The following is a 9,333-nucleotide window of genomic DNA, read 5'->3' as shown; positions in this document are numbered from 1 at the left end:
ACTCCCGGGACCGGAGGGGAGGGTCAGTGGGGAGGGTCACGCAGCCCCCTCCGAGGTGCCGCTTGAGGTCGTTTCATTTTGGAAGGTGCGAGAGTGGGAGCGGGAGCGCGGGAGTCCGGACTGGGGATGCCACATTCCCGTCAGCGTGGGGTTGGGGCGGTGACGGTGGTGACTCCCAGCGGCCGCCTTTCCTCTCCAGGTTAGTCAGTTGTCCTCCTTTACGTTGAAAGTCAAGTTCACATCCTTTCCCAAGCCCCAGGCTGAGACCCGACTGCGAGAAACGAGAGAGAACTCAGACATCACTCAGCCAGCGCCCAACCAACCTCCGGAGCCGCCGTGCCCCAGCTCCATCTGTGGGAGGGACCCAGGGCGCGAATGCTCTCCCACCCCCACCCTCCCCTCACCAGCGGTTATGGGCTGCCTTGTCTACAGACGGCTTGCCAGCTTTCTTGTCCAAGTAGACGAGGAAATGTAAAAAACAGACAAAGTTCTGTGGCCAGGAATAAAAAACAACGTTCTGCTTTGGTGGTGGTGATGATGGTGGGGAGGGTTTGGTTTACCTACGGCTCTGGAAGGTAGGGAAAGGCACCGTGAGCGCCTGAGGGAAAACGGACCGAATAGTAGTTGACAAATGAAAAGGGGAAGGAGTGAGAAAAACAAAGGCGAAGAGAAAGAACGAGGGGGAGAATTGGGAGGAGACAGGCTCTAAATCCAGTGACTGTGGATCCCAACATCGGGGCAGCCTGCGGTCAGCCTGGGCTGCTTCCCCTCTGCCTCCCCCTACCCCCCGTTCACTGCTCCCCCCACCACCCCACACGCTTTGGTGGTGGTCCTGTGAGGAGATTAGCAAAGATGAGTTAGAGGTAGTGTGAGGAGAGTGGAGCCGTCAGCCCACCCTAGACCGTTCCTTTACTTACACACACACACACCCCTACACCCAAGGAAGGATACTGCGGGGGAGGGCGGAGACAGCACCAGGTGGTTCCAGACCTTCACTCTAGGCGTTCCCTGCAGGTTGCTCACACCCAGAGGCCCCGCTCACAGAAGCTGTCCTCTAGAGGCCTGGCATCGTCATAGTTTGCCTGGCCAGCAGGGCTCAGGTTCAGTTCCGTCAGCTTGCTGTTTCCACCCGGGGGTGAGGGGATACTGTAGGCGGCAGATTTGTAAGTAGGAGTCAGAATATTTAGGTTTTAGTCCCAACTCTAGCACTGGCAGTTCAGGGAGGTAATTTAACTTCATCACTTACTTTTTAAAACATGTGCGTAATGTCTATAATCATTACTGGGAAGTAATAGGGGTTACTTCAGTGAGGGTCAAGAAGTTTAATTGTGAGCCCGTATGTGAAAAAAACTTTGAAATATCTAAGCGCTATACAATTGTAAGGTATCATTACCTGTTCAATAATTTTAATCCATTTTAACTGGCTGTGAGACTCTAATACCTGGCATGGTATTATAGTTCTTGAGGGTTTGGTTTGATCTGTAGTCCCTGTGGTCCTTCCTCTCAGATTGTAAATTCCTTGAGAGCACAGATTGTGACTTACTCATTTTTGTATTTCCTACTGCTCTTTATGTGGAGAAGAGACACAGTATTGCTATTGAATGTTGTCACATGAAGACCAAAACTCTTAGTCTATGTGATTTGGTTTGCTCCTACACACAGATAAATCAAATGCCTTGCATGACTTGGAAATCAGGGATAGTATGAAGAAAGAAACATGGGATCAAAGGGGTTCAGGGAAACATACATTAAAATGTTACTTGTGGTTTTCTTTGGGAAAAGGAAACCTTGAATTTATATTGTATACACTTCTGCTTAAAGTTTTGATGCTGAGCATATATGACTTTTTTGTTTAAATTTTTTATCGGGCTATAACATTCACACAGTAAAGTGCACAAATCCTAAATGTACACCTTGATGAATTATATATATATAAAATGCTTATTATTTATATATTACATTATTTACATGTATTACTTACACATGTATTTATATATTACATATATTATTTACATACAATATTTATTATAATGATTATTTTATTTTATTATATATCACACATATATGATATTATATACATATAAAATCACCATCCACAACACAACACAGAGCATTTCCAACATCTGAGAAGACTCCCCTCTGTTCCTTGATAGGTAAACTCCCAGTTACCACCATTCTGATTTCTATCACCACAGATTAATTTTGCTAGTTCTTGAACTGCATGTAAATGGTATCACACGGTATGTACACTTGTGTCTGGCTTCTATTACTCACCATATGTTTTTGAGATTCATCCATGTTGTTGTGTCTAACAGTATTATTTGTTCTTTTCTTAAATTGCTGTATACATTCCATTGCATAATTATACCACAATTTATCCATCCTACTATTGATAGGCATTTAGATTATTTCTGTTTTTGTCTTTTATGAATAGAGCTGCTATGAACCTTCTCGAATAAGTCTTTTAGTGAATATATGCACTTATTTCTCCTGGGTAAATACCAAGGAATAGAATTGTTAGGTTTGGGGTATATGTTTAACTTTTGTAGATACTGCTAAATACTTTTCCAAAATGTTTGAACCAATTTCTATCCTTACAAGTAATGTATGAGAATTCTAGTTGTTCCACATCCTCACCAATATTTGCAATACAGTCTCTCTCTCTTTTTTTTTTTTTGCAATATTGCAACATAATATTTTTGGAATAAGTGTATATTTTACAATAGAAAAAAATGCGAACAATATGAATATTTCCATGAGTGGGTAGAGGGAAGAAGTCACTAGTGACTTCCTTCTACTTCCCATGTCAAATAAAATTCTTCAACTGTATCCTCAGCCCAGCACATTTTCTTTTCTCCTCCACTCCCACTTCCCATGCTTTCTGAGCCTACATTTATTCAACAAATATTTATTGCCTACTACGTGCCAAACACTGGGCTGGATGCTAAGTGTCCAAAGGAAAACAAAACGGATAGCTCTTTTGGAATTTATAGTTTACTGAGGAAACAGACATTAAATAAAAAATAAACACAGAAATATATCATTACATATGATGATTAAGAAAACCAGGAGGTGGCATGAGAGAGGATAACACTGGACAGGGAAGATTTCCCTGAGGAAGTCTTCTATAAGGCAAAGTTTAAAAGATGGAATAAAAGGGGACCAAAGGAACAGCAGCAGCAATGAGGCAGGAAAGAACTCAGTGTTCAAGAAGCTGACAGAGTAGTAACATATAATGGAAAATAATCTGAAAAAACATATGTATCTATATACACATATAACTGAATCACTTCACTGTATACCTGAAACTAACACAATACTATACTTCCATTTTAAAAAGAGAGGAAGAAGCTGAAAGAAGATCAGTGTGGCTGGAACTTAGCAAGTGACAGGGGAGAACTGCACAAAATGAGGTTAGAAAGACAGGCTGAGCCCAGATCAGGAGGGCCTAGACATAGATACCTCTAATCTTTTCATCCAACTGGGTCCATTCTTTCTTTGCAAACACTACTCAAGATTCACCTCCTCCAAGAAGTCTTCTTGAATAACACCGAATTATTATAATTAATATTTAATTATATCATTGTTCCAATAACTTCATTATATAATCTGTAGTTAATTGTCCCTTCATTCTGTTTTCTGAGAATATATTGGTTTATCCAACAGATGTGGAACAGGGCCTTATGTTTCCTCTTTTGCCCATCTCCTCCAAGCACCCAGCATATCAGGGTTGCTCTGTTGACAGTAAGAGTGTCCCTTAGCCCTGTGTTTTATTCCAAGAAAGCTCTTGGAGTCTAAGCAGTTAATCCCTCGGGTCCTATTTTACCTGGCTTGAGAATTGACCCAGTTTCAATGCCCTGGAGCAATAAAATTTCCCCAGGATCCACACATATTTTTCTGAACACCTTCCTTATCTGCATAGTTAATCTTGCCCCTCCCCCTCCCCAATCACCAGATTAAAGGCATCTTCGCTGTTGCTAAGGGAATGAGGCTTGGGCAGGTGGGAGTGAGTTAAAGGATGATACAGCAGGGAGTCAGGCTGGTCAGCAGGAAAAAACCTCTCAGCTGTGAGGAGAGACAGCAATGCAAATACATTTCCAATGCTTCTAGGCCAGTTTTCCCCTCTGTGGGTTTACCTGCTTCTCTCTGAAAGCTTTTAGGATTAAAAAAAAACAAAAACACTTCTGATGTCTTAAATTTTACAATGTATATATGGCTTGTGGTTGGTTAGTTTTCATAAAAAGAGGAAGCTATTGTCCATCTTGCCTGGTCATTTTGAAGTCCTTGTGAGGAGAATGGACCATCAAGAGAAGGTCCCTAAATGCTGTTAACAACGTAGGGATATTTTAAGGTGAGAAGCTAGAGTTTTGGAAAACTTGCATGTGGCAAGGAGTGTGACTGTGCATGCTCCAGTTTTTACAGAACTCCCACCCTGAAATGCATATATTTTATCTATTTACTTTAATTTTAGCAATAATGTAAAATTATTGCTGGGCTGTTGTCACTCTGACAGATCACCCTAACAGCTCAAAGGTTAAATATGGGTTTTTCCCCAGTAATTTTTATACAGTAACAAGGTGAGGAACATTTTAGCTCATAAATTATTCACCAAACCTCACAGGCATAATAGGCTGTGTGCATATTCATCAGGTTATCATCCATTATTCATAAGAAGTTCACTTCAACTGTTAGAAGAAAATGAGGTTGTTGATTGAAATGCAGAAGAAATGTGGGCTTTTGTTCTCCCCTCCTTTCTCCCATCTGAGTAAGTCTGGAAGTTTCCATCAAAAAATGATATTGTAGGGAAAAAAATTTATTCCTGACATGCAGATGTGTCGATAAAAGGAAAAGAAAGCTTGGAGTCGGAACTAAATTGGCAGAATCAACCACCATTCATCTAACTTAGCTAAAGGTCCTTGACTCCTGCTTCTACAGAGATTGTGTTCAGGAAGTGGCAAGTGGGGGGGTCCCCTTTCTTGCAACAAAAGAGCAGCTTCAGCAAATCTGATAGAGTTAGTCCTTACATTAAGATACAGGTTGCATTCTACAGCCCAAGAAGCATTTATCACATATTTTCTGATTTGACCTTCACACCCAGCTTATGAGTTAGGAATAATTTTCAAGATCAGAAAACCGAGGCTCAGAGAGGTTAAGTGACATGTCTAAAGCCAAACAGCTGGTGAGTGAACCACGACTGGAAGCTACATTTTCTTCCATAGTCCGTGTTCTTTATATTCTGTCTTCCTAAGTCCTCTGGATGATAAAGCCCACCATTCCCAAGATAGAGACATTTCACATTGTTTTCCATGAACCATGGCTTTTATTGTTTTCTTTTTAATATCTTTATTATTTCTGTGAACTACAGAAGCAACATAGGCTCAAAAGCATCAAATAAAACAAAGTTGTATGGAATAGAGAATAAGAAATGTCCCCAGTGCATGGACAGACAGTTAACTGCCATGCCTGCCAGCCTTCTTTGCCACAGGAATGAGGACTCTGTTCAGTTAGATCCACAGATTTGGGTTCAGATCTGATCATGGTCACTGAGTAGCTGTGTAATTTTGGACAAGGTAGCCTCTCTAGGCCATAATTCCTCATTTATAAAATGGGGATAACACTTCTAGAGTTTTTTAAGTGTTAAATGAGACTGTGTGTATGAAACCCAAGCGTCAGCATTTTCCTCCATCTTAAAGGTCCCTTCTCTCTAGCAGTCAGCCCTCCATACCCACGGGCCCTGTATCAGAGGAGTCAGCAAACCAAGGATTGAAAATAGTCAGAAAAGAAATGCCAGAAAGTCCCAAAAAGCGAAAGTTTAATTTGCTGTGTACATAGTATTTACATTGTATTTACAGTATTTTACATAGGTATTACATTGTAGTAGGTATTATAAGTAATCTAGAGATGCTTTAAAGTTATACAGGAGATGCATAGGTTTTATGCAAATACTATTTTACTATTTATGCAAATATCATTTTCTACAAGGGACTGAAGCATCCTCTGTTGGTTTTTGGTTTCTGTGAAGGGGAGGGGGTTCTGGAACCCTGCAGATATGGAGGGAAGGCTGTGTATTTGGGGAAGTGAATGGAGGGCAAGTCTTGTCTCATGCTTAACTCCCAAGTCTTTTGCTGGACCACTCACTTGGCTGCTAGTCACAGCCCAGAACTCCTGGGGTGGTTCCTCTGGATGAAAGGCAAATGTATTCACAGGAGGGCACAGCTGTGAATTCTCAACATGATTACACAAGGTTGTTCTTTACTGAGGAGTTGAGGAAAAGCAAAAGAGAATTCCAATGAATAAGGGAAAGCATTATATTTTTTATTTTAACTTTTCCTATAATCCAAGTGAAAACCAGCTAAAAAATTCAGTCTTAATCGGATGGAGGTCAGATCCTTGTCTGGCTGCTTCCCAGTCCCTAATTTGGCTCCCTGCCCTCAGGGCTGCTTCCCTCCCTAGGAACTCCTCCTTCAAAGCTCCACTCCTTTCTGGGAGGCCCCAGGCCCTTCCTCCCTCTGGTTCCTCAGCTGTACCCAGAAGTACATTTCCCTAAATCAGACACATTCAGTCTGGAAGAGGTGAGTGTGGGAGGGAGGGTAGGGAACGGAGGGGTGCCGTGAGCTCTAGCACACAGTGCACCCAGCAAATTCGTCCAGAGAAGCCTGGCACTCCAAGTCCAGACCCCTTCCAGTCCCTTGGCCAGACTGAGATGCAGATGAGGCTCTATTCTTCTAAGTGCCCTTTGGAAGGCAGATACACAGACACAGACACACACACAGACACAGACACAGACACACACACACACACACACACACACATTTGAACAATAAAATAAAATCTCAGTCCCTAAACCAGCAAACGGTGTATAGTAGTATACGTTGCAGTTTTAAAAAGCAGTAAATGACTCTGATGCAGGTGGTTCAGGATTGCACATTGAGAAAAAGTGATCCAAACCTGAAGAGAAAAGACACTGTCCCAGGATTTGCTAGGCTGCCCCAGTTACTGTGGAGTTAGATCTTTACATTATCATGCAGAGCAGTGTTAGTGCCTCTCTTACAAAGGCTTGCCAGCAATAAGAAAGGAGGGTCCATTTCTGAGTCATGTATCTTGTAATCCTTGTTCCCTTAGTTACACAAAGACTAGCCAAAGCTTTGAAAAGGCTGCTCCAGAGAGCTTGATTGGATTCTTCGACAAACCTCCACCCTCCCTCTTTGGCCTGGGAAATAGGAGGTGGTTTTGTTCTCTAGTCTTAAGTCAAGAGCCCAGCATACAGTAGGTGTTCAATAAAGGTAAATCAAAAAGCTCCAATCAGCCTCATTAACTGGGACTAGGGGACCCTGCAGGAAGAGGCATATTCTCTGAGCCCTTCGAGGACAGTTTCTCCATCTCTACTGTAGTGCCAATTTCTGCTGTAATTTTCCTTTCAGCATCTGTCTTGCCCAGACACACTAAGAGTTCATTAGCCTTCATTCTTGGCTTTTCCCTCTTCTTCATCCCAACATTATTTTTTTTAACACCTTAATTGAAGCATAACTGGCATATAATAAACTGCACATGTTTAAAATGTACAATTTGACAAGTTTTGACATATGTACACACCCATGAAACCATCACCACAATCAAGATGGGGAACATATCCATCACCCCCAAAAGCTGTCCAAAGTCCATCTCTTCCCTCCTGCCCCTCCCACTCCCTTTATACAGACAACCACTGATCTGCTTTTTATCACTACAGTTTGTATTTCCCACAATTTTCTATAAGTGGAATCCTTTAGTATGCTCTCTCTTTTGGTCTGGCTTCTTTTATTCAGCATAATTGAGATTAACCATGTTGTTGTGTGGATCCACAGTTCATTCCTTTTTATTGTACAGTGATCTCACAATTTGTTTATCTATTGACCTGTTGAGGGACATTTACGTTGTTTCCAAGTTGGGACTGTTACAAATAAAGCTGTAATAAAATATCCATGTATAAGCCTTTGTGTGCCCATATGCTTTCATTTTTCTTGGGTTAATGGGAGTGAAAGGACTGGATCATATGGTATGTTTAACTTTTAAAGTCCTGTCATTCTTTTTTCAAAGTGGTTGTATCATTTTACACTCTTAACAGAAGTGTATGAGAATTCTATTTTTTTAATTGAAGTATAATTGATTTACAATATTGAGTTAGTTTCTGGTGTACAGTATAGTGTTTCAGTTATACATATGTATATTGTTTCATATTCTTTTTCTTTATAGGTTATTATAAGATATTGAATGTAGTTCCCTGTGCTATACAGTAGGACCTTGCTGTTTATTTTATACATAGTAGTTTGTATCTGCTAATCCCAAACACCTTATTTATCCCCGTACCCTCTCCCCTTCAGTAGCCATAAGTTTGTTTTCTAGGTCTGTGAGTCTGTTTCTATTTTGTAAATAAGTTCACCTGTGTAATTTTTTTAGATTCCACATGTAAGCTATATATGATATTTGTCTTTCTCTATCTGACTTACTTCACTTAGTATGATAGTCTCTAGGTTTATCTATGTTGCTGCAAATGGCATTATTTCATTCTTTTTTATGACTGTGTACATATACCACATCTTTTTTATCTAGTCATCTGTTGATGGACATTTAGGTTGCTTCCACATCTTGGCTATTATATATAGTGCTCCTATGAACACTGGGGTGCATGTATCTTTTCAAACTAGAATTTTCATCTTTTCCGGATATACATCCAGGAGTGAGATTGCTGGATCATATGGTACCTCTATTGTTAGTTCTTTATGGAATCTCCATACTGTTTTCAATAGTGGCTACACCAAACCACAATCCCACCAACAGTGTGGAGGGCTCCCTTTTCTCCAGTGTAAGAGAATTCTAGTAGCTCCACATGCTCTCTACTACTTGAAATAGTCTTTTTAATGTTAACCATTTTAATAGGTGTGCCAACACTGTTTTAGTTTTTTGTGTGTTCCTGAAGGGGGGAGGTAATTAGGTTTGTGTATGTATGTATATATTTTTAGAGGAGGTACTGGGGATTGAACCCAGGACCTTGTGCATGCTAAACATGCGCTCTACCACTGAGCTATACCCTCCCCTCTGTTTTAGTTTTTTGAATTGGTATGCATTTACATTGTTCAAAAGTTTAAAAAAAATTTTAAAGGTACATAGTGAAAAGTCTCACTCCCACCTCTGTCTCCCCACCCTACGCAATCACTTTTATAGGCATCCTGTGTAATCTTACGGAGTTTCTTCACTCAAACACTAATGAATATTGTTTTCCTGCTCTTTTACACAAAAGGCATCATGTTGGCACATGGCTCTGAACTTTTCCTTGTTTTCATTTAAAAATGTTTT

Source organism: Camelus bactrianus, chromosome 12 (assembly GCF_048773025.1).
Source record: "Camelus bactrianus isolate YW-2024 breed Bactrian camel chromosome 12, ASM4877302v1, whole genome shotgun sequence".
In the NCBI taxonomy this organism is placed as follows: domain Eukaryota; kingdom Metazoa; phylum Chordata; class Mammalia; order Artiodactyla; family Camelidae; genus Camelus; species Camelus bactrianus.
The sequence above is the reverse complement of the archived record's forward strand: the minus strand, read 5'-3'. Positions refer to the sequence as shown.